Source organism: Camarhynchus parvulus, chromosome 6 (genome assembly GCF_901933205.1).
Source record: "Camarhynchus parvulus chromosome 6, STF_HiC, whole genome shotgun sequence".
NCBI classification, from domain to species: Eukaryota; Metazoa; Chordata; class Aves; order Passeriformes; family Thraupidae; genus Camarhynchus; species Camarhynchus parvulus.
The window spans coordinates 11,742,000-11,768,452 of record NC_044576.1 but is presented as its reverse complement, the minus strand read 5'-3'; the positions used below and the strand labels follow the sequence as shown (position 1 = coordinate 11,768,452).

Below are 26,453 nucleotides of genomic sequence, written 5' to 3'. Positions count from 1 at the left end.
TTGTTTCTTGAAACGACTACATTAATTCCTGAGTCAGCTTTGAGGGGTACCATCATAACTCCTCTGAGATGAGAAAGCATGCTTGTTTCTCTGTCTTTGCTAATTAATAGCTACAAATTAATTTTTTTTAATAAAAAAATACATACTAAAAGCTGACGTAACATATTTTCATGCAGGATGGGAATGGGAGTTTTTCATGGAGCTTTTAACAATACCTTTTTTCTTGGAAATTTTGCTACTTGTCTTAGGGTTCATTCTGTGTTCCAGTTCTACTGGAATGAAGACACTGCAGTACTTTGAAATGGTATTTGGTTTTGTACTCAGGGCATGTCAGTTTGGTGATTTGAATACATTGATTTGTACACAGAAATTTCCAGACAATCTTGTGATCCAGAAACCCCTGATAAAGCTGTCAGTGTCAGGTGTGCATTCCAGGTGAACAGATGCCTTCCACTGAAGGCTTAAGACCAGGGGACTTGCAAACCAGCAGAGTTGTATCCTCCCCAATGCATGTTGCGAAACAGCATCTTACTCTTTGGAGCTGCCTTTTTGTTTTCATAAAGCCATAGTCTGTAGCTTAATTCTAAGAAAGACTTTTTTACTGTCAAGCCAAAGCATGTCAGCTATGAGTGAATGTGTGATGGCGCAACACACCATACTGGCCTCTTCCAAGTCTTTCACTTCTGCCAGGGAGCTACTCCAGCAGTTTTATGGGCTGTAAATTATGACAAGGTCTTTTGATGTTCCTAGACACCATTGGTTTACTAATGCTACTTAGAGTGATTCTTATGTAGCAGTTCTGTGCTCTCAGGTCTGGCATCTGCTTGAGGAAGATTTTTAGAGACTGATTTTTGTCAATTTAGAGAAATACCTACTAGTCATATAAGTTTTGTGAAACCTTGTGATTTTCCTCTTGTTTTATGAACTCTGCAGGAGCTGAACCATTACGATTTTGTTGTCTTGATCCTAATAAATTTAAAGGTTTTCAATCAGTAATCTTCCTAGCAAAGTAACTTTTTTTTACATATTTGATAGTGCAAAATCCCAACCTGTGTACAATACAACAGTAAGTGACTTATAGAAAGGAGGGGTAGGAAAACCAGGTGAAATTTGTGTTTTTATTTAAACATGGTTTTAATTTTGTTAAGGTTTGCAGTTGCAAATTGGAATTTCAGAGATGTAGTAACTGTCTGATTTCTGTAGATGATGTTATGTTTAAGCAAAGCAGTTTTGAAAAATGGAAGTCTTGCTGAATGTTTGCTGAAACTGAATTTCTCGGCCACCTCCACTCACAGTGATGGGAACTGATCTGTTGGTCCCCCTCGTTTTTTCCCAGTGTATTATCTCCCCAAGCAGAAAAACCTTAGCTGGGTGTTCTTTTCTATCTGGGCTCTTCTGTGAAGTAAAGAACCTAACCTGGCTTCTGGAAGATGTAACTAGAAATCAGGAGGCAGCCAGTTGCTCAGGTCTGGGGCCACCACCAGCAATGCCACTGCAGGTTGGACACTTGGGTTCTGGGGAGTGTCCCCTGGCTCTGCTCAGTGGAAGGCTTCTGCTGTTCTCTATGCTGCAGGTGTAGTTGCTAAACCTGGGCTGTTGCAGTACACCTGAGACCCACTACAACTGAGTAATGCTTTACATTTTAAATATTTACTCTGTTTTGCTTAGTTTCCCTAAGAGTTTAAAGGCTTGGTACTAAATTGGTGGGGTTTTCCCTGTTTTTTTTTTTTCCTTTAAGGAATGCAGTATCTCTTATTCGTCAAACCTTGGTTAATGGACTTTATATCTCCTCAGTTACCAATTATTTTCTAAGGCACAGGAAGGCAAGTGAGAGGAGAGGAAGGATTTTGAAAGTTCTCTATTGAAACTTCTGGTGTTGTTTATTTTTTAAATTCTCCTAAATACTCATACTAGGAAGTGACATAATTGCATAGACTTTTCATTTCCTCAAGGCTCTGTGTGGTCTTCATCCACCTTCTCAGATGTTGTCTCCAGATGTTTAAAATCACTTCCTCCCAATTAAATATCTGCTCCAAAGTGACAAAGTGTAAGACCACATATGTCTGAAAGGCCAATGTATACAGCAACAGTTTTTGTTAGTAGGTATGATGAAAACATTTTCCCTTGCCTGAGCTTTTAATACACAGACAGTGAGAAATTGCTCTGCTTATTGACCTCCATGGGGGAGACTGGGTGCTGGTTTTAAGTACACATTTTAAAATGCCCTGCATCTTCTCTGTAAGTGTTTTGGATGTCTCTTGTTCAAGGTTGTCACTTGCTCTACCATCTAAGGGTTATTTGCTGTCCACTTAAAGTCTTTTTAGATCAAAAGCAGTGATGTGAGCTGATGCGGTGACTTCACTATTTAATTAGGGGGAATATTTAAAAACCCCTCTATTTTCGTATTATAAAAACTTCTATTTTATTTTATTTATATTTTACTTTTCTGTTATTTTTAAAACTTGGTGCAGTATGTCTGTTGTACCAAATGAGGATTAATGTAGCCAGTGTCATTCTTTGATCAATGCCTAGTAGTATTTTCCTGGCCTGGTGGCAGGATAGAAGTATGCAAGAGAAAAGAGGCTGAATAATTGGAAATAACAGTACTGTAACTGGGTGAGGAATGGAGAAAATAATAGATTTTTTTAAATTGGGTTTTCAGAGGTAGAATATTGAATATTGATGACATTATGTAAAGGTAACAAAAGATTAAAGGAGATTAATTTCTGAAGATGTCAGAGAAAAATAATGGGTTTGTGTCATGGGGAAGAAACCAATAAAAAGGAAGCAGTGGCAAAAAAAAACCCTTGGCTGATAGAAATTCGTCAATTTATGGCTAACTTAACACTCATATGGAAAATGAACTTAAAATACATACAAGAGTTTGTGTGTGCATGTTTTTAAGGTGCTGTGCTGTTAGATGATATCATTCTATGGGTTGTTACTCCTTTTGTTACATCTTAGTCTGCAAGCAGGTGATGAAAGCATGATATGCTTTGCTGTGTCAGTGCTGTGAAGTAGATGTTTTTAAGGAATTTTTTTGGAGGGGGGCAGTGCGGGAAGGCAGTGACAAACAATTCCACGTATGGGATAATGTTTCAGGGATGCAGCCTCCTGGCTAAGCATTAAATGATAAATGTAAAGTGAAATAATAAATGTAACATTTGTGAAAGCAGAATCCCTAAGCATGAATCTCTGAGTTCAAGATGCCAAATTGTAGGCACAAGAGCTGAGCTGTGACCAGTGTGCTCATTGTATTGGGCTGCTGAACAGCTCCTGATGGTAACGAGATAACCCAGGCCTTATCACAACCCAAACTATAGCAAAAGGCCACTTAGCCAAGTGAACAGAGTTTGAAACTCAATCGTTGAAGTCACATTCTTGACTGTAATGATATGTCCTTTTAAAAGAAAGAAGTATATCACTCGAAGCCTTCTTAAATATTTAATGTTACCTTCTTAAGCAAGTTATTGAAAAACTTAGTTCTTGCCTTACTCTGTTTATTAGTGAGCTAAATATTTGTTACACCAACTACCAGCTGTAGTCAATGTATTCTCTGTCCTGAGGAGGTGACATCATCTGCTGCAGTCACCAAAGTAGGAAGTGCAGAATTTTCAAAGGGTGTCATCTGTGGTTTTTCTGGTGCCTTGGTGCAGCACTGGTTGTAGTGTAGTTCTAGTGTACGTGTTACTGACTGGTACTCTCATAGGTCCCATATGAGGTCACTGCCACTTGTGCTAAGAAACTCTGCACACATTTTGAAGGTCCTTGCTATGAATAACTTTTACTGAGATAGACAGGAAAGAGAGTAGAGGAAGGCAAGGGTTGGAACAGAAGAGATGGGAACTGATTTAACCCTGTCAGAGAACTGGGAACTGCTGTCTTCAGTCTCCCCACTGCCTTTGTCCCACCACTGTTTTTCTGCTGGCGCCTTTTTTGAGAGAGAATATAAAGAATTTACAGAGTTTATGGTCATGACACTTCCTCCTGGGTTTGAGATTGTGGTCTTAAAAAGTGAAGAACCTCCTGTGGAAAAGGACAGTGTTAACTCAGTTACATGAGCTTTTGGACTAATTACAATCTGCCACCGTGAGGTCTCGTCTGAGAGCAGTCAGAAACCCAGTTGAACTGAGGATCTCAGTTTAAGGATGATGTTTCTGTGAGGATGTTCAGGGCAGTGCACTCAGTGACAGAAGGGAGCCAGCCTTGCCACAGGGGCTGAGTGCTCTGTGTCAGTACTGGCTCAGTGCCCCCAGAGCAGTGACCTCCTCACCCTCTGCCTATGGGATATGCCCACAGTCAGTGTCTGCTCCCTGAAGTGAGGATACAGGTGAGCAGTGGATTTGCTGTTAAGCACTGCTGTAATCGATTACATTAATGTGCTGAATTCCTCCCAGCAGGGCTCAAGTGGCGACACAGTGACTTCTTCCCTTTTTCATCTCTCTGTTTACTGTCTTCAAATAAAACCAATTGTACTTGGGGTTGGGTACTGCCTTTATTTCATAAGATGCTGGGCAAGAATGCCTTCTTTTCTATGTCTCTGTCTGTCTTTCATTTACAAATGCAGAAAGCAAAGTGTGCCAGGTTGCTTGGCAGAATTTGGTCTAGTTTGGAGGAAGCCCCAGTGTGGCTGCCTCCCCAAAGCACACCTCAGCTCCTCCCAAGAGCACCACTTATTGCTCTGGTAGTTAAAAGAATGTATGGATTTTCCTTCAGATTTACAGTCCATGATTGAGCTTACTTGCTAGCTTGCATTGCAGCTGATTGACACAGTTATTTTCAGTAGTGTTCTGCACACTACAGAACTGTTGTTTTCCCACAGATTTTTTTCCTTACTTTTGCATTCCTCTGTCTGCTCGATGAGTACCCTGCAAGAGCATTGTTGCTTAAATATCAGCTCTTTAATCTGATGTAATTATTTAGAGAATGTTTTCATGTTTTTGATGAAACAAGATCTCTCAGTCAATACTTTGTCTGAAAGCAATATAAATATTTTATCAGAATCATGTAAATTGTGTTACACATTTTCGTAGGTTTAAGGTTGTTACTTGCCTTCCTGTGGCATTCTGTAGGGGTTTGGACCCGTTTTTTTATGCCCATGAATTATTCTTACTGTTGTACAAGGCAGTGTCAAAGTCTTAAGAATTCAGTGTACTTTTAAAGCTAAAAGTTAATTAAAAATACTGATCATTTCTGTTATGAGGGTGTTCTAATCCTCCTTGTGTCTCTGGGCAGTAGTGTAATTCCAGTGATTAGTCATAAGAAAATGGCTTACATAGGACCCATACATGTTCAGTTTAGTTCATCTCTCCCTGCAGCACTGGTGATACTTAAAACAAAACATTGATTTGATCAGTGGTTTGGTTTTCTTCATTTCTCATCACAAATTGACAAAATTTGCATGTTTATTCCCAGAGTACAGAAACTGCTTGCATGGGTCTTCTGCTTTTGCTTTTACATGACTTGAAATTTAAAGATACATGGGGTTTTTTCCTGATTGCTCTATTGCTTTATTTTGGAAAAAGTACTCAGTAATGTAACTTAAGCTGCAACAGAAAAAAACCAAACCAAGAATGTGTGTGTATGTGTGTATATTTTTTTTAAATCTGGAGGCCAATGGAGGGAGTACAGGTGAATAGGCATGCACTGGGTGAGAAGTGTTACCATATATGACATTCCCTGGAAGCCAGTAAAAAAACTGAAGCAAGAGTAACCATCTATACCCATCTACACTACTTCCTAAAGTCTTTTCTGTAGAGATATTGCTAACAAAAATTAAGTGAAACCTCTTTGTTTTCATAGAGAACCCAAGCAAAATTGTTTCCCTTGTGTGGAAAAATAAATTTGTGCTGTAGACTTGAAATAGTTTGCTTCTAGTGTGGCAGGGTTTGCAGTCAGTGGGATGTATCTGGAATGGGAGTAGGAGCACAGAAGTGACATATTGAGGGTTATTGAGAAACCAGGGTTATCTCTCTCCCATCTGCCCGTTTGCACCAGTGTAGAAAAAGTGACAAACTGATTTTATCTTTGCCTCTTTCTCCCCCTTAGTTCCAGGAGCATGATAAAATTTCTAAGAGAGTTAGAAGACATATAAGTCTTCTCAGCTTGCTGAAATAGTAATTTCCCTCTACTAAATGAGGAAGCTGTTGAGGAGTGGTATTGAAAGTTACTCATTAACTTCTTTGCTCTGGCTTTGTAAATCTGATTTCCATTTCCCCCTCTGTGACTTTGATACAGGAGTTTATGGCAGACCTCCGTGATTCTGATTGAAGTGAGGAGACTCAGGTCACTAAACTTGGCTCCTTCAGTATAGATAAGAGCTACCATTAAATCCCAGAAAGAAACAGCAGATGAGAGTGCAGATAGTACTAGAATATAAACTCTAATTTTGTCAGGGCTATAAATATTAAAATCATAGGCCTTCACCCAGAAGAATGTCTTCAGAGAGGTAAAGGTGATTCAAAGCAAGAGAAAGGCAATTTGGAGAGGATATCCTATATGTGAGAAAATAGAAATGGTTTTGATGAGATCTGAGGCATTGTAGAAGTTTCATCTTTCCTTCTGGAAAGTCCCTGCCTCATAAAGGTTTGTCATTTCTAATACCTCATCACAGAAATCATCTTTAAGCAAAAGCAGAATCATTTTTTCTTTTAATGTTCATTTCTGTAAATATGTCTAATAATGCCTTGCCTAAAGCAAAAAGAAATGTAACTTTTGTAACTTTATTTCTCTTAACTTTGGTAAAAACAGTTTGCTTTAACTCTACTAGCTTTTCTTTGTAGGTATGAAAGTATATTACATCTCCTTTGAGAAAAAAATTTAACATGAGTGTAAATTCTAAAACCCATACAGCATTTTTCCATCAGCAAGTCCTCCAGGCCCAGATAAGTGGTCTACAGAGTTACACCAAAGTGTGTTAAACCTCGCTTAACCTGCCAGCACTTTTCAATTGAAAATGTTGATTATAAAGGCACACTAGTCAGTAAATACTTTGAAGAGTTGACATTGACTGTTTGGCCTAAAGTTAAAAGCTGGGGTAATGACCTGTGGTTTCTCAGTTCATGGATGTGCTGTACTGAAAATCTGTTAAGATGCTTGTAGCAGCAGGAGATGTAGCACTTTTAGAAAATCAGACCCAATTATGCTTTCTGAAGTTGAAGTACCCAAAATTTCATTTTCTCATCTTCTCCAGATTGTACTCTCTCATTTAAGCTGGTCTCACTGCACCTGAACTTTCACTTCAGGTTTTGAAGTTAGAGGAGATACTTGAGTGTGTGTTCTTGAAGTACTTTAAGTAATTAAAAGAAATTAAGTGATTAAAATACAGTTGTCTGGTTAAGCTTTCAAAGGATATGTTCAACTGTAATGTTTACTTAACAGAGGATTTAAATATGAAACAAAAAGTAAAACCACATTTATGGCCTAAGGAAACATGCAAAATTTTCCTGATTTTACTTTGAAGGCTTCATTAAAAATAGGTTGCTGTCAAGCTTCCCATTTTAAAGCTTCTGCTGTGAAATATTTAATCCTTAACACTCAGTCTTTTGACTGTGGACAGTCAGCCCACCAAGGTGACAGTGGACAGAGGGACTCAATTGATGCATATTGATTAAAAAGAGGATAGTTCCTGTCATTCACAGGGGAAGGATTCTAGACTTGATCAAAGCATCTCTTGGGACAAGATTTTGTTCTGGTAAATCATAAAAGCACAACTTCTGTTAAAATCTCCATGTGATGTTGCAGGAGAGAAGTAAGAAACAGTGTTAAATATTGTTGGATATTTTCCGGATTATGTATATTTTTGTTGCTATAATATTGCTTTATATTCTATCAGAATGTACATTATTTAACAGATGGATGTAGTTATTAGAAGATCTTGAAGTGTGAATGTTCCAAGGTGTAGAGTTGCTCTTAGACTCAAGGTAGGCTAGATTTGTGCTAGAAATCCTCTAGTAAAGTAGGATGGGTTTATATGCATGCCAGAAGTCCTCTTTCAGTGGTATCACAGAAACCCTCAATTGAAAATTTAATTTCAGTGAGAGTCCAATAAGGGCAGTATAAGGCACAGCCTCTTGCCAGTATGAACTGTGTCTGTGCTTGGTAGGAGCTGGCAGCAGGGCTGTCTTCTGTGGTTGTACTGCTAAAGATTTCTCAGGCCTAGAAGTCTTTCAGCATCCTTTAAAGAATACATAGACTGCTTTAAAGTGAAATATACAGAAGATGGTAAATAGAAAAACAAAAACATGAGTGTAACTATTTGGTAGCAATGTGCTAGGTATATATTGGTGATCTCAAAGTGAGTGATACTTTTGTGTAGTAATATTTTGTTTTGGTAACTTCATGTTCTACTGTACTCAGCTTATTTAACTCACAAGCTATAATACTTTAAAATGAAGCACAGTTTAAGAAGGATTGAATGGTCTTACTGGAATCCCTCTATATCTATATGTAGGTATATGGTTATTTATCTTGAGGGCTCTTGTATTTTGTTCCTAACTATTATATTTTCAGTATTTTATTTGAGAAGATGCAATTATGCTATCTTTATTATAAGGAAAGTTCTTGTTAAATCTGAGGCAGTGAAGGGTTAAAAATCTATGGTCCTAATAATGTAGAGAAATGCTGACACAAGTTCTTCAGTCCTTTTCCTGACAGAACACCCATCTTTAATTTGCTCCTCTCTTTGCCCATATAACATTGTACATCTGTCCTTGAAAACAGCTCCTGCAGCATGAGCGCGTAGCCAGTGGAGTCAATTTAGCAAAGGTTGCTGTCTGTGTCCTAGCAGAGCAGGCAGACAGCCTGGAGCTATGAACAGGTATATGAACAATTACTAAAGATAGAAACCCTGTTAATTGCTGGGTTTAATCCTCTTCTCATAAATTGTTACAGAATCACCCCCTCTAGCATTAACCATCACCCTCCTCCTAGCATTAACATGACAAAATGAGTATTTTTCTCAGACTGTAAGAAACTTTGGGAACTTTTTTAGTTTTAAGATTCTTGCTAGCTTTTAAGCATACCAATACTCTGTGACAGTCCTTTCTATCAATTTGGAAGTTTTGAGGCCTTGAAGTATTTGGAGTTGACGGTGAGCTGAGTTTGCCAGTTTCTGAAAGCAAAGCTGATGTTAAGCTGTTGTTTGTCTTAAAATGATTGTCTATTAAGAGGTTTCTTTAACTCTGAGCAAAGCCACTTTCTTTTCAGACCATTCCATTTTTTCTTCAATCACTCTGTTTGATTATCAAAATGGAGAAAACTATAAAGAATGCCTCTCCCCCTCTAGTTCTATCCTGCTGCTAATACAGTAAGTGGGAAAAATTAAGGGATGCTCTTAGAAATTGATTAGAGTATGAGGTAAGAGTGACAGTGACTGCATTTGGTCTTCACCAAGAGCATTTTGCCTTATTAGGCTACTTAGCAAGCTAAACTGTACTTCATCTCAGAGTCCTCTAAAAATAGCTCTGTATGGCTTTCTGGCACATTGATATAAAAAGTGTATGATGATGGTACATGGGGTTGTTTAAATACAAAGCTAGAAGCATGAGCTGGCCTCCAAATGATGAATGTCTTTGTATTCCAGAATGGAAGCTTTCCAAGACAGTGATGCATAGCCACCAATTTGTAACTTTTCTTTTAATTTGTAACTTTGGACTTTTATCTATTTGATTATTATATAACCCCTCATATGTTTGATATGGCAGCATGAAATATCTGAATGCACTTTCAGTGGTTTTCTACACTCCACAATTGAAGAAAGTGATATTTGGTGTTGTTTTCATAGAGTTTTTAAAAATAAATAAAAATAAAAAACCACTGCATCTCAACTTTCTCATTTTAATGCTCTCACAGTTCACTCATAGCACAGAGAAAAAGTTCTGTCATGAACTTTCCTGTGTACAGAATGTAAATTGTAAGGGGAATGAAGGACATATCTTCTCTTTACATCTTTTCTTACAGCTTTTATGTCCCACTCAGGATGTTTGTATCACATTCCTTCTCACAACTGATACCTTCCATATATTAGTGGATTGGTTTTAAAAAGTAATAATAAAAAGGACATAAGCAAATAGCCTAGATTTCCTCTCAAACTCATTTCTGGAGTAGAGGCAGCTGGGTGAAATGGGACCAAGAGGAGTCCCCATGTGGAGGGGAAGGCAGCTCCAAGGTGCAGAAAAGCAGAGCAGCAGCTCCTCACACTGCTGTGATGGGGCTGGGGTATGAAGTGTCAATGGGATATGAAGGCTTAGAAGGAGAAAATAAAAGAAAAACATCACTGGGATTGACTTCATGGAGGGCTTGTTCTTTTGAAACCTTAATGAGGAATATTTGTACAATTTATATTCCTGGAAAATAATTGTGAAGAGTCAAGACAGTTCAGTCTGGATTTCCAATGCCAAGAAGTGTTCAGGTGCCCTAGCAGGGCTTCCACTTCCCAAGCTTCAGTTTCATTTACTCTTTTGCGTCCCATTACTTCTGCATTGCCTCACAAGCTGCTGTTCTAATAGTTTTCTGTCTTCTTTCAGGGAGACCTGATTAAATTGCTGTCTTCAGAGCTGCCTTCTTATTCCTCTGAACAGTTAATCAGGGAGAGAGAAAGCTTAGCTCTAATTAACCCACAGCTTGCCAGAGGTGGAGCTTCTGCTACATGCTCAGTAAAACCACATATTTTTAGGGAGAAGATATTCTTAACCATCTTGAAAAGCAGCAGAAAAAATGTCTTACTGAAGTGCATACTAAAACTTTCTTAGAGAGGTAGTAGTCCTCATTACATTTGAAAGTCTTGGCTTATTATAACAAAGTTTTTAGTACTTTGCAGAACATATGAATGCTGAAAGGTTTGTTTGAAATCTAAAGAATGGTTCATCAGATACTCCCCCAAAGTGGCAGAAGGCTAAAAATATCTAAACTACATGAGGGCAATCAAGCAGTTTGCAAGATGTGGTATAGAAATATTTTATCAAAACTTAGTGAAAAATCAGGATGTTTTAGAAATCCACTTGATCATGCTGAAAAAATGGATGTTGAATGGAAAGGGCTTCAGTTAATTTTGATTTCCTTCTGATTTGCTAGAGATGTCATGAGCTCCAGCCCAGGTATCAAGAGGCACTGCAAGGCATTTATGCCATGCTCCAGTTTACCAAGGAATTCCACTAGAAACATCCAAAAGTTAGAAAAAAAAATGAAGCCCACACGTCATGAAAAGCAGATTTTAAAACATACATTAACATTTGTAGCAAAATAGACACATTAAAATAAGGGCAGAGCATAACAGGTGAGCTATGTTGCATCTGTCTTTAAAATCACCTGATGAACAAGTTGGGCTGTGAGGGGGCAGCTGCAGTGGCTCTGCTGTGTGTAATAGAGCTGGGGACAACTCTGAGCTGATGCCATCACTACAGTGACACCTTAGGTCTGTAAAGCCTCTCTTCTGACTGCCACACTGCAATACAGATGTGATTTTTTCCTTCATGTGCTTTGCTCTTGATTTCTGCATGCTTTGGTTACTTTTGCTTTGCAGTTTTCCATAGAAGTATAGCTGTGAAGATAACCAAAGGTACAAACATGATGAATGCTTCTCTGTGTATTTCTGAGGGGTTTTTTGCACTGTAATTTTATAGATCATCTTGTTTCCTGCACATGGCAAAGACATGAAAAGAATGAAGGAAATAGAGATTAGAAAATTGCAACATTATTAGATGGACTTAAGGCAGATCTCCCTTTCCAAATATTTTGGCAATTGACAGAGGTGTTCATTGGAGTGCCTAAAAGTCTATCCTGAGTCTTTGCAGAGGCTTGTAGGAGTATTGTTTTGTAATGGGTAACAAGAACATGAGCATGTCCAGGGTCTTGAAAGTTAATAGGGCATAAGGGCTTTCAGAAGATTTTGAGTGTTTTGGTCCAATTGCTGTGTGCATCCAAAACAGCATTTGGTGTTTCCAGGTTCAGACCAGAGTTAACTAAATGTTACGTAAAACATTTCGTTCCCAAGGGCTACAGGCAAACAGTGGTCATGGGCAGCAGGGAAAAAACCAGATGCTGTGTTACTACCTTTTGTAACTTCCCTACATTTGTTTTATAAACCCTAGTGCAGAAGGTGGCCAAAGGGTATGTACCTTACAGAATTCTTTGCAGTGTAGTAATCTCTTATTTAAACAAGATAGGACTCAATCATGTGAAAGGGTCTTTTTTTTACTGTGCTTTTAAATACTGGGTTTTCCTTCCACACCTCTTTTTGGAAGGAGTTTATCTGATTATGTAAAAATGGGTTATGCATGAAAGACACTTGATGCAGAGTCAAAGGATTTTAATTTTTGTTTTTTCAAGTACATGGTTGTTTTTTTATTGGGATGCAGCCCTTAGATTTATAACAGCTTCAGCTGATTCAACCTACTGTGAAACATCAGGAAAAATCGACAAGGCCACTGATCCATGTATTCTGTGTATTTCAACTATGTAATTGTAAGCCTTCTAAAGAGTTTTTTGAATCCCTTAAATCAATAGTAAAATATATACATATCCAGGCAACTAATTCTTGAGCAAATAACGTGCTCTAGACAAATATTGTAAGGAACTACCCTGCTGTGTTCAGCAGTGCAGCAAAACTCGGATGAATAAAGATTGGCCCCTGAGATAAACCTTTAAATCTTTGGTCATAGAAAATTTGCATTGCTAAAGGATTATATTATGACTCAGTGGGCAGTAACTGCTATTACAGCTACTTCAAGAGGTTTTCCTTACCCATTTATGCTTTCTTTCCCTGCTCTTTTCTCAGCATACCTCTCACAAAGCTGTTCAGTAGAACATGATGCTGTCTCTCCTGTAGTCTTCTTGATAAAGTATCTAAATGGGTGATTTTCTCACCACCCTTCTGCAGCCTCTCCTTCTTTTGCTGTTGGTGGTCTGCATTTTTATTACAGGTGTCGATCTATTTGATTAAGTTTTTGCAATATTACCAAAGAGAGGCAAGGTAGAAGTGAGAATTACGCCCAGAGGCTACCTCACTTGAAGCAGTTGAAGATAAGCATCATGCTGCTTGTGTTGAGCAATTAAAGGCACCTGAACATATGAATGTGTTCACATCATTACCTTGTTCACCATAAAAAATTGGTGTTCCATGGGCATGTCTGCAACTTAAGGACAGGCTTCTGACTCTTCAGAGAGGTGTCTTGGCATGGAGAGCAAAGAGCAGTACTATAAGAACATGGTTTGCTTCTGTGCCACACAGTGACTGACAGGATTGAGATTTGGGAAGTTTGTTGGTGATATTGTCGTGCATTGGCAGCATATGCTGAACAGACAAACGCTGCCCCCTACTTTGAGATAAACAGGACTTCTCTGAAAATCTTCCAACTCTTCCCCTTAATCAGCTAGAGGTGGTCCAAGTAAGGGTCTCCTCTTCCCTCCCCTATAGAACTCAAACCCCTGTCTCCCCTCCCCTGTGGGGCTGAGCTGGGACAACAGCCAGCAGCAGGCACACCCCCAGACACTGATCCCTGGGGCCTCAACAGAGCCAAAGCACAGCCAAGAGCCTGCTCTCCCACTCCTGCATATAAATAGGTGCTTCCCAGTACAGACCTGCTTCTCCCAGTAGTATGTGTCTTCAGTGAGTTGTGTTAATAGTTATCATTGCCTGAGATAACCTTTCCTTGTGATGTAATTTGACATACTGCTGTCAGAGGGGCTTAAACATAGTAATCTTTAAAAATGATTGGGAATTTGCCCTAGAGAAAAAACTGTTACGATTAATTTCTACAAATGATAAACCCCACTCCTCCTTCAAAATACTGCATGCTATGAAGTGTGATTTAATCCATTTGACTACAGAGCCTGATGCTTCTGACAACTGTGACTCAAATGTCATCACAGAAAGTGATATTTCAAGTGGCAGGGTGGGATTAGAAACCTGCTAAAGATTTGTCAAAGGAGAAGTAAGTACATAATTTTTAGATAAGTGATTTGTCTACTCTAAACCACTTCCTCTGAAAGACAGGCAGCTTTAAAAGAGAAACTTACACTGTTGCACTAGAAAGAGCAATTTAATTGCAGAGAGCTACTACTTATGATGGTAGGTAGAGAAAAAAACGTAGGATACTGGCGAATGTGTTTTCTCTACAGAAAAAATAAAATTGCTTTTCACCCTCAGAAATTAACTTAAACGTGTCTTCTATGAGGAAGGAGCCAGTCTCGTTATCTGGGACCTCACAACCACCTGATACATTCTTGTTGCTGCTTTGTGTTTTTTCAAAATACAACAAAACACCATGGCTTAGGAATTGTGTGAAAACTCTGTAAATGCAGTAAAACCTGAAACAAGTACAGAAATGTTCATTTGATCAAGAATTCATGTAGCTTTAGAGCAATTATCAGTTTCATTCACATCCACCATGTCTGAACTCTTCGACAGTCTCCTAAAACTTGTGCTTTCTATACCTATTCTGCCAGTCTAGCTGTATAATTTACACTTCCTTAACAATCTGTCTACTCTGAAAGGCACTGAAAAAATGGTATAAGGTTCTGTACTTTTCTTCCATGTGGCTGAATCTGAAATTTGACCAACTGCAGTGGAAACTACATTTTGTGTAAGAGTTGGTTCCAGCAGCCCCGTGGGTCCCCCTGCATCTATGAGGACCCAGCTGAAGGCTTGCCCAGGCTGTACAGACTCGGGACACTGGCCCAGCACTGAGTCCTGCGCCACCTGTAGCAGCTGTGGTGTTGTGAAGTGTTTCTTCAGCCACACTTGAGCAGCTCTGATTGCAGAAAGCGTGGAGGGTTTGGTTTGCAGTTCTGCTTGGTCTGATGGCTGTGGAGAGAAAGCAATAACCCTGTCTGACAGGCTGACCTTGAGATCCTGCATCAGGAGTGGAAGTTAAGTGAGAGCACACATTACTCTTAGCTGTTTGCAGTGGATTCCCTGGGGAAAAAAAAAAAGAACATGAAATCTGACAATGCTTTTTTGTGGAATCATTTTTCAGAGAAGAGCTGCTCTTTGATATCTGTGATAGTTTGCTGCTCCGATCTGTCATGTTGCCAACTCTGTGCTAAGGTGTTTGGGAAGCACAGTTAAGTGACTGTAAGCATGGCAAGGGAAGCTGGGGCCATTTTTTCACTGAAAGGAATTTTGCTGGAGTGACAGTATTTTTTTCAAGTCCTCTTGTTTCTATTGTTTGTGTTTTGTTTGTTTCTCGCTGGAACCTGCCGGCTGCTTCACTGCGAGGGGGGCCGGGTGCGCCTTTAAGAGGTGGAGGTGCCTTTGTGCAGGTTGTGCGGGGAAGGAAGTGGCTCTGCACCGCGGAGGGTGGCAGGAAAAGGCTGGTGCTCGGCTGGCCACAACTTAAACTGCCACTTTTCCCTTTGAGAGGCAGCAAAGAATTGTCACATTAGCTTCCTGGGGGTTGATTGTTTGTTGCCTTGTTTTTTTTCCCTTCGGCACTGTCAGTTGAAACGCTGACCACGGCAGGCACAGCTGGACATGTTTAAAACTTTTCCATGGGCAGCCCCGAGCTGGCAGTGCCGTGGGAATGGGTGTTGTCTGGGGAGCAGTGTGCGGCCGGCCAAGGTGAAGACCTGAGCTCGCAAACACCGCCCAAGGCACCTGGCCGGGCCGGGCCGGGCGGTCCCGCAGGTGACAGCGGATCCGGTGGCAGCCCCAGCCCCCCGCCTGCCTCAGTTTCCCCTGGCGGCGGAGGGACGGCGCCCGTCGCTCCGCCGGGCGGCAGCGCTGGGGCGCCCTGGGGCCCGCAGCCGGCGCCGCCGCTCCAGCGACCTCCCCGCCGGCGCTCCCGGGCCCGCCCGGCCCGCGGGTACCTCCTGCCCGGCGCGGGGCGGCGGCCGGTCCGGAAGGAAACTCCGGCCGCGGGGGCCGCCCGCCCCGGGCGCTGCTCCGCCGCCGAGGCTGCCCTGGACGCTAATTAGCATGACTAGTTTGATGGATTTAGTCAACAGCATTCAGCAAACAGGGTAGGGGGGAAGCGAGGGTACGAGATTTCCCAAATCTCAAGACTTTTCAGCCCCGGTGCCCTTAATGGTTTGTTACGCGGGCTCGAACAAGTGTTGCTTCCAATTAATTGATCGAGGGGATTTATTTTAGTATTTTGACTGGGTGCCAGAGACAGAGGCTTTGTCCTAGCGTTTTAAGCACCACCCCTCCTTGCAAGTTTGAAATGTGAGCTGCCTGGGTGGTTTTTTTTTCCTCCTCTCTTTCTCTCTCTTCCTTCTGGCAAAGTGGCTGTGGCTGTGTGTGTGTGTGCGTGCGTGTGCGCGTGTGTGCACGAGAATGAGAGAAGGACATACCTCTCTGTGTAATGGGAAAGCGAGACATGGATCACTAGAGACAGAAAAGAGAACCATCAATATCAGTAACATGCAGCTGAGGTGAGATTTTTCTGAGTGTTTGATTTTCTTAAAGCCCTTTCGGAAGATTTACAGCAGCCTTCTGCCATGCTGTATGCCGAAGACGTACTCCTAAGCAATGTCATAGGGATGCTTACATGTCTATCGCCGTTTTAGGTCTGTTCGCGTACGTGTGAAGTTTTAAAGCTTAACCTGATTCTCTTTATTGTCTCTAGAGGGTTGTAGCTTGAGCACAAATAGCCTGTTGGCAAGTACGGCATGAGCCCATTAGCAAGACTCCATCTGTGATTGGTTTTGCCTGGAAACCGGGAGACAAGCAATGAATAATTGATGCGTGTTGTGCAGTAGCTGGACAGGCAAAGAGGAGAGAGAGAGAGAGGGAGAAACAGAGCAGGGTGCCCTCAGAGGGGGAGAGCGAACAAGCTTGAAAATAGCTACTGGCTGCCTTGTGCTGAGATGAAGGCAACCCCGGCTGTCTTTGTTCTGCACTGGCTGCTTTCTGCCTAGAAGTGTTTGCAGACATATGTGGCCTCTCTGCAGCAGCAGAGGCAGGCGCGCAGAGGAGGGGCGGCAGAGGAAGCCGGGCTGGTGAATGGGATGTAACTCGGGGGTAAGTTGGTTCCGGGGGGGTGGCGGCCGTGCGTGCGGGAGCGGGACCGTGTGCTGGAGCGTGTTGGCCCCGGGAGAGCCTGCGCCCGTGTGTGTCTGTGTGTCTGTCTGTGTGTGTGTGCGGGAGCGGGTGCATTGTGGGAGCGGCGGCGCGGGGCTGGCAGCGATGGCAGCGGGCTCTGCCCTGCCCTGCCCCGCACCCTGCGGCTCGGCCCGCGCCCTGCTGCCTGCATCTGCACTCACACCACCAAAAGGCAACACCAGTTAGCAGTGGCCTTTCCCGCAACTTTAGCCTGCCTGGCGCTGTCAGAACGTGACAAGCTGTTCTGCAAACAGCAGTGACAATACTGCTGCCACCATTTCATTTTTGCCGTCTTTATAAAGACCTTGCCGTGCAGAACTCACATCTGTGGCGAGTGCTTTCATAGAAGATCTCAAAGTAGTATTAGTATCAGTGACAGTCTCGGGCATTCCAGTTGACAAGTTTTTTGCCCCTTATGCTGAGTAGTAACAAGTGTCTTGTTTATTTGTTTCCTGTGTAAAAAACTAAAAAGGTTACTTAATTAGTTACTTCATTTAAGGAGTTATCATAAAGTTTCAAACTAGTGATGCCAGACTGGAATTTGGGACATTAGTTTTATTGTTTAGTTTAGTTAGTTGGCTTAATGAAAATAGTATTTAAAAACTTAATAAAATAGCATCTATCAATGTATGCCAAAAACAAAATGCAAAGGATCTATACAGCTTCAGTGCTTGTAATTCAGATGTTGACAGCACGGTCTGTTGGGGGGAGAGAGGTTGCTATTGTAGATAACAGCTCTTTGAATGGGTAAAATAGCTCTGTAAGGTAAAATAGACTTTGCATAAAGTAGCATCAGTGATTCTGGAGCCACTAAAGCCACTGTCAAAACAAGTTGTGACTTCAGTCATACAAACTGTTTGTCCTGAGTTCAGGTGAGCCCATTATAAGATCCAGGTAAAAATCCCTTACAATCTGTCATCTTTTGATGAAATAAATGCTCTCTGTAGACATCTCATGGGGTGAACTGGTTAAATTGAACCCACATTTATGACAACTTACTCATAATACTATAAAAGACAGTGTTCATTCTGTAAATATATAGATTTTAGAATTAAAAGTTACTGTGGAGACAGTTTCTTTCAAAAAGTCTTGTCTCAGGTTAAGCTAACCAGGTCACTAGGCTGGGGTGACCTAAGAAAAGCAATTAGCGTGACTGAAACACTGCTTGGAAATGGAAGTACATAAAAACTAAGATCCAGCTAAAATTGCTCTACGTTGCCTAATATTTCCTGTAGTTTTTGTTCAAGTTAGAAGTTTATTACAGTTATATTGGTGATAAAGTAATTCTCAGCATCTAATCATGCATAAAAGTGGAAGTGCCTCTGAGTTGAGCAGAAGCATGTCTCTCCATGCTGTCACCAGTCTGCTTAGCAGAATTTTGTTCCTCTTTTTGCTTAGCATTTAAACTGAGATGGCAGCTAAAGTGCAATAGAACATGGGATAAAAAGTTTGGGTTTACGTAAATTTATTTCAGTAGAACTCAGTCAGTAATGCTCCAGTTTAAGTGAACAGAGGAGTGTTACCAAAGGCTTGGTATCAAATTTATGGTCAAAGTTTGATTTTAAAAACTACTTAACATTGTTAAGTTACCACCACCCTTACCCCTTTCTGGAGGAGCCATCAAAAAATCCCTGGGGAAATACGTCTGCAAGTGCAGTGAAATTTCACTAGTAAAGTCATCTGAATGAGTGAGGTACAGTTGCATGTTAGCAATTGAAAATACTGATCATAAGTGAGATTTGAAAAGTAGTCATAAGCCTTTAATCTTGTGTAGATCATAGTAGAATGGGTACAAATGTCAAAGCTGTGCGTGTCAATGTCTCTGTGATCCTGGCTGACAAGTTACTGTGTTCATATTTCAGTGAAACACATGCACTGTCTTGATATTACTTGTGCTGAAAGTAACATTTAGTCCTGGGACCCTTATGCTGGATGAATGCTCCAGGAACACCCAAGAAAGCTTGTCCATGTGTGGTGGACAGGGGACAACTTTTGGTTACAAAGCGAAGAAACAGAGCATGCAAACCACCAATGAGAGAAAAATAGAGGGCACTTAGGCTCAGTGACTGAACAATTTGTTGTTGTAGTAACAGGTGCTGTATTAATTACAGTGAGATAGTTTAGAGAGAATAGTCTGGCAAAACAGGCTTGTTGTTGCCATAAGAGTTAGTACAGCAATTAGTTCAAGAGAGTCTCTGAATCCAATGCCCCAACCCCCTGCAATTACAAGATGTGTAACTAAGACAAGAGAATAATGTTTTTCTATGTCACGAGGTAAGCTGAGGACACAGAAGTTCCCACGTTATCCTCAGCTGTCACTGGAACTGTGACAATGGAAGGCTGCTTTCTCATGACTATTACATCAGCAAGAGGGACATTGCTGATCAACAGTGACCAAAAATCATTAGAGTGAAGCCATCAGGAAACTGTCACTCTATGGGATGGCACAACCATAACTTTTTTTCCCTCATAACAAAAGAATGCACTGTAGATTGTATTTAAAAATATCGAAAGAGCTAACCAGGGAAGGAGCTAACCAGCAGAAAACAAATAACCCCAAAACTTCATCTTGTGAAACACTGTTAAAATTATGTTTCAGAGATCTCGGTGAAGGTGCTCTCTGGTTTGGTTCCTCTCAGCTGGAGAACAGAGAGTGCCACAGGAAATACCTTCCTCTGAAGCTGCTCTGCCTAGGAGAACTTCTGTTTTCTCTCAGGTAGAACAAACAGGAGAAGCTGCTCCTAGCAGACTGCCCTGAAACTGCTTGCAAGCAGCTGGACAGCAAGGTTTTTGCTCAAGGAAAAACAAAAAAAGGTGCGGAAAAGTTGCTTCCTCCCAGTGCTGCTCAGCTACTGCTGCATCGTTGTTCAGTGCAAGTAGGGCTGGGTGATCTAATTGAAGTCTCAGAAACCTTGCTGGGCATGTGGAGAGCTGTGCAGGCTGAGCAGATGGTTCACTACTTCTGGTACCCTGCAAGACACAGCAGAGACATCCAGAGGGCTTAAAAAAAAATCATGTAACAAATGACCCCACTGTGTGTCCCCTAAATTTCTTAGAGTTTGTTTTCCTTGTACGGCCTTTCCAGAGGAAACCAGAAAGTTCTGTGAAATAGACCAGTAGACACGACATCTGTTTCACTGTAGTATGGTGTTACTGGCTGTTTCTTTGAAGTAAGCAAAACAAAAATAAATTATTTAAAAACAACTAAAAGTTAACACACTTAAAAGAATATATTAAGTTAATATCATTTGGCTCTTCTAACAGCAGGATGGGAACCAAAATTCCACGGGGTATACCTTCTTCTAAAATGCTGAAGCAAAACAATGTTTTGGTATATAAAACAGTTGTTTTGGAAGTAACTAAAAACAATTTCAAGTTACTGAGCAAAGCCTTTTAAACCTGCATGTAAAATGTTGAGCTAGCCTACAAATGAAACAGCTGTTTCACTAATTGTGAGAGGTAGACCAATGTGCAGTAAAGCAGAGCAGTAATAGCTTTCAAGGCATGGGGAAGAGTGTGTATCCATTCATCATCAGGGAGAAAGCAGCCAGCCAGTCTGGCTTTCACTGACAATCCGGGAAGGAAACAAGAGAAACCCAGAAAGATCACAGACAGGTTTTTTATTTCTATTTTTAATTGAAGAATTTACTTGAAGAATTTTCTCCTTTAAATCAAGACAAAGTATAGTTATAAAGAAAAATGAGTGACATTGGGACAGTAATTACTTCAGTAGTGTGGAAGGCTGCCACTCAGCCCACCTCTAATAAATACTATACATTTCTTCAGTTCTTTACCTAGATCATTCTTAAATATTCTCTGGAAAGTTTGTGTGTTGCTAATCCTGAGTCTTACGTTGTTTGGGATCATTCTATTGACAGTAATCCAGTTTTACCTATTTCATAAAAAAAAAAGAAGTTAATTTTGTTCTCAGTTGTCTTTATTAGTACCAATAAAATGTTCTGACAGCTAGCTAAGCTCCTGATTCTTGTTTTTTATTGTAACTAAAGTACAGCTCTCAACATTTTGATGAGTAACCCTTAATGTTTGTTTATAAACTTCTAATCCTCAAACTGAATTTTGTTGTTAGTAGTTTGTGGGTTTTATACCTCCTTAGTGTCCCTTGCATCTATTAAATTAAGTTTCAGGCAGTAGGCAAGCTGGACTCTCTGTTGAGATCCTGGAGGCATACAAAATCTCACAATTGTTGGGGAATACATTCTTAGAATGCTGTTTGGATATAGTGTTACAGTACCTGGAGAGGTTCATTCTTTCACAATCTTATCATTAAAACTATCTGTACAGGATTTTCAAAATCATTCTGACCTAACTTAGTTGCAAATAAAGTGAGTAGAGCTTCAGTAGAAGCAGAACTAGGGCAGATGGGAAGAACTGGGATTCTCACAAAAAGCACTCCTTTACTTTGTCTTGACTACCTTTTTGTGGTCAGCCTAAGCAGGTAACAGGGAGAACTAACAGGAGTTTGTCACAGGACTCCCTTCAGTTTTTAGTTAGCTATGCTAAACGGTTTTACTGACCTGCTGTTTGCTTTTGTGATTTTATATATTTAACATTTACTAACACCCTTATTTCTGTATTAATATGTAGTAGGAAAAGAAAAAAAAATACTAGGGAGGAGGTGTTGTGCCACTTAGTGCCACTTACTTATCCGTATAGCAGGCCAGACTTGAAAGAAGGGTGTTAACAGTACTTTTACTGTCTTATCTACTGACGCTATCCAACTGTTTTAGAAAGTTAAGGTTTTCAAGCATCAGCCTAACAGCATGGCTTTCAGAGGAGCCTGTCATGATTTACTTATTCATACAGATTGCAGTGGCTTATGTAGTCTTGATCCTGCTTGATCTGCCAGCAGTATTTGCTTCTATTGATCACAGGCTGTTATTTGACTGCCTTGAGCAGCTTGTAGGTCTCTCTGGTTCTGTTAGCGGGGTCTGCTACGGATACTTCTCATCCTTCTCATTTTGCTGCTGTCAGTGGTTTTAACTCCAGATTTCCTGCTCAGACAGATACTCTGCAGAATTGTGTCACGCTGCTTGTGTTTTTCAGGAAGTTTGGGAGCACCTTAGTGAACTTTGGTGCTGAACTGGGGTTCTGTCCTGATTTGGCTGTTAGCTCAGGTTTGTGATGTATGTTTGGCAATGTGCCTGGCTGTCATGTGAAGTTGTAAGTGTGTAAAAACTCCTCCTATGCTAGGTGTAATAAAATACCATATTTTTGGAAATAACCAGCAGTTCTTCATGTTCCTATACACCTTTGCATTCCTACTGTTTTTCCAGCAACAGGGCAATGGAGAGATTAATCTGGAAGAAATTTAGAAACCACTTGTCTTGCACATAGATGAGTACTATTAAATTGTCCTGTTTCAGCCCACTTTCCAAATGGTTATATATGTTTTCTAACTATTCCTTGGGGTGGAAATACTGTAGTTCCTTAATGGGCTGATTTACCTGGAAGGTCCTTGAAGTAATTTGTGTCTGTCAAGATGTACACTTCATTAGAGCAAAGTTGCAGTAGAATCAGGTTAGAAACAAATATTCATGTGAGTTTATATATAAATAGATAGTCTTAGTCCATTAGTAAAGGAAGATTTTAATTTTTTTACTTAATGACTTTACAACTTGTAAATATGCTTTTAAGATCTTTGCAAAATGGAAGCATAGATAGTCCTTGTGTATTTTGTGTTTCTGGCTTTAGTACAAGACTGACCTCCTTCAGAACATGCAGTTAAGTGTCTGTCTGTTACTGTTTGTGACACCTTGTATCATTTTGATAGAAACACAGCCCCACAGATGGTCTTGGAGCAGACAGAACAGTTATTTGCAGGCTGGCTTTTTCAAGAAGTACTTGAGATGGAAAATTATGAGGACCAAGTGATTTTTACTTGCAAGGAACACATTTATAATATGTGATGACCCACTCTTTTTATCATGTTTCTGTCTATGTAGACACATCTAGTAAAACTAGGATGTTGGCTGGCTGGCTGGCCTGAAATGCAACAGCCTTCCTCTTTGTCTCTACATCTACAAAAAATATCAGGGAGACTAATTCTCTCACAGAGAGAGTTTGGGGCTTTGGAGAGTTGATCATTAGTATGCAATACCCCATAATCTTGGATTTTGTATTTTGTGATAAGCAGAACAGAGGATACAGTTTATAATATTTGCTAAGTTAAGTGTAGGTTATAGGAGATCAAAAAATGCAAGTTTTAAAGTTCCATCTTAAGTGCTGACTTTAAATGACTCACTTGAAGCACTCATGAATAATGTTACAAAGGCAAAAATGTCCTTCTTGTTAAATGACTGTAATCTGAAATGTTATAGAGAGCTAAATGATTTATTGATGTCTATTTCTGAGGCGTTTACCTGCACCTGTAGCCAGCCCATTCCATTTATTTTGGCTTGCTGACAAATTAGCAGGCTATTTGTATGTCAGATTTGGTCAGTAGTCAGCTCCCACCCCCTTACATTTTGAACTGCTTCTAATTGAATTGTTTGTGGTATTGGCAATTTATTATCCAGATAGATGTCATTCAGGGGAGCTCTTTTGCATAGAGAAGAGAAAAAGCAGAAGATCTATTTGTGTATATTCTCATAGTGCCTTGTTGAAAGCCAGTATGCAGAAGAGAGCAGTTTCCAAGCCTCTTCCATGCACACAGGCAATGATCTATGCATTGCCTTTCTTTCTGCTAGTTTGGAATGTCAAATATTAGGTTTCATATTTAGTGGCTGAAATAAGATTAAATCTGTGATTATGGCCATTGTTGCTGTATCTAGACACCCCTCAAGAGTGAGCAATCCAAATTACATATTGGAGCTTTAACTGCATGTGTAAGTTGCATAAATACTCTCAGGGGGAGTTGAAGCAAGCGTTGCCACCTGCAGTGGTTACGTTGCAGTGCTTGAGTAAGTTTTGTGGGATATTGAAGGCAAAATTACTGTTTCTTGCTAAATTGTTTTAACTGCTGGCTTAGATCTTCATCACAGTAAGAATCTGAGCACTGCTTTTCCAAGTCAGAGTGCTCCAGTGTTGCACAGAGGCAATTGCACGTTGCCTGACCTCGGCTGCCAGGATGCCTCCAGCCCTGCTGCTCCAGCTGCAGCTGCTCACTGCATTTGCCAGATGAAGAGGACTAGTGAGATCTATTGTGTGGATATGTTTTCTTCAGCGTAATTAATCTAATCTTGCACTCTGAGTTTTAAGTAAGATAGGAAATTTGGGCTTTGACACAGCCAAAAACACTTTCATGTCACGGGAGCATGGTCTGGGCTGGCCATCCTGGCCAGCTGATTCTGCTGGGCTTCCCTGGGACTGCCGGTGGGGGCAAGACTCAGCCATTGTTTTCTCCTCTCAAACAGCTCCATAGTTAACATTGCTGGCACTGTGCAGCTTGAAATGTTTTATGGTCTTACAGCCTACTTAACCTTTGATGTTTTCTGTCAGCATCTACTATGACCTGGTGGCCTATGGTTAGTAAAATGTGCCCTTGCAGGCTGCCAGATACTGTAATGGAATTAAGCCTTTAAAATTATCAGACCTGTCAAAGGGGCTTATAATCCTGTGGGAGCTTTAAGTGGTTTCTTACCTTTGCTTCAACACACATTTGACCTGGTTGAAGTGGCTTTAGTTGCTTGTTTTGTTTTTACTTCCTGTTAATATTTCTAAAACTGGGGGAGGTCAAGGGGAGGAAAAACATTCATTTCCTTGGCATCTTTATGAGGAGTTTCTTCAGTTCTGTCCCAGATAACCTTTTTTTTTTTCCCCCACTCTCTTGCACTTGTAGATTAAAGTCTGGAGATATTTCTGTGGGAACTTGTTCCTTTGAGTAAGGGCATAAGGATGCTTCATTATGTGCCTTAGTCAGGCAATGTGCACTGAGGGCTGGCACAAGTCAGGAGGGAATGTCAGGCTTGCTTTGAGGGAGGTTGGACTCAACCAAGTGCTCACAGAAGGTGCTGAACTGACATCTCTGGGAATGGATGTCCTCTTCAGAGTGAGTGTAGGAAGGACAGTAACACTGCAGTTGCTCATAGTTACCACCTTTGTGCTTTAATCTGAGCAGAGTACAAGATTTTGAGATGGTTTACCTTTTGCTAGTTAGTTTTCAGTTATCTGTGAAAATGCTGAAAGTAATTTTATAATATTTTAGTGGTGTTCCTGTGATCATTAACACCACAAGTTAATTAGCAGAGAGATACTATGTGTATCATATCCAACAGAAATTGAAATATACCATTTGATAGGTAGTTTGACAGTGTCACATGCAACCTGTGGCCTAGTCTGGCAGGCCACCTTATCTGAGCCTGATTCCTGAGCCTCACTTCATAGTCGTTTCCTTTCTTTGTGAAGTGGTTCTATGTGAGCCATTTCTTCAAGTTACTCACATTTTAAACACTATTTCATTTTTGAGGAGTGATGCAACTTTGGCTTCTGAAGTAGTGCCATGCAGACCCAGTTTCTTATCACCAGCAGGGTGATGTGAGGAAAGAGAATAAAGCTAATAAAATGCTATTCCAAAATAAAGCAAATAAAATGCTGTCTCATTTGACACTTGTCACATAAGTGATAAAGGGGAACACACAGCAGCTATTTCTTTTGCAGGAAAAGCCCTTATATTACAGCAGTTTTGGGTTTTTTTTTTACATTTTTACTCTTCCCATATAGCATAATCAAGCAAGGTAAAAAAAATGTGGTTCCTGCTGCTAAACTGCATGCAGGTGTTAGGCCCATAAATAAACTTAATTTTAAAAAATACATTAGGTTTTCTGAGGTGACTTTAATTTGGATAGATGCTGGAATAAATTGGCCTCTTGGGTAAGGAGGACAAATAGACAAATACCCATCCCCCCAAAAAGTAACTCCTGTTACAGTTTTTAGAGCAATTGCATCAATACTAAATCCTGAGTTGGAATGCTCTGAAATCCTGACCTTCCTACAGGTGTATTTCTCTTTTTTCTTTGTTTTTGGTATACAAATCTCAAGAACCTCCCAGGACACTCACTACTAAGCAGAAGAAATGGAGATGTAGGAATGAAAGCTGTCATCAGGCAGCCCTGGTGAGTGTCATGAGATGGGCTGTCTCTTCTGATCCAGGAGCTTGAGTATATTGATGGCTAATATTTTTACTTCATGACACTCTGGTGAATGATCTCATTGGTTGGTGCTAGCAGATGCAAAAAAGATGCACTTGTGGTAGCAAGACAGGATTTTTTTCTGTGCTTCTCTTGAGACATGAGTCAGACAAGAATGACTTTTCTTTCTGAATGTAATTGCCCACAGCATTTTGGAAAGGTACAGAGCAGATTACAATTGTTTCTTAGTGGAGGGAGGGGAGAAGGGCACATCTCTGACAGCAAATGCCTCTTCATGGAAATTTGGGATTCTTTCTGCCTCC

The 26,453-nt window shown here is 40.6% G+C and overlaps 1 protein-coding gene across 9 annotated transcripts in view; it reads left to right on the top strand.

Moving 5' to 3' along the window:
• The window catches only part of ZMIZ1 (zinc finger MIZ-type containing 1), a 338,520-nt gene that overhangs the window by 231,512 nt on the left and 80,555 nt on the right, over positions 1 to 26,453 (top strand). Inside the window, exon 1 of one of the 9 annotated variants that reach the window (XM_030951387.1) lies at positions 16,049 to 16,374. The exons of 7 other annotated variants lie outside the window; for them this stretch is intronic. The gene's annotated coding sequence lies outside the window, so the exon portion shown is untranslated. Of the gene's footprint in view, positions 1 to 16,048; positions 16,375 to 16,397; positions 16,964 to 26,453 lie in introns of those variants that run through there. One more of the 9 variants, XM_030951388.1, reaches the window with a different exon arrangement.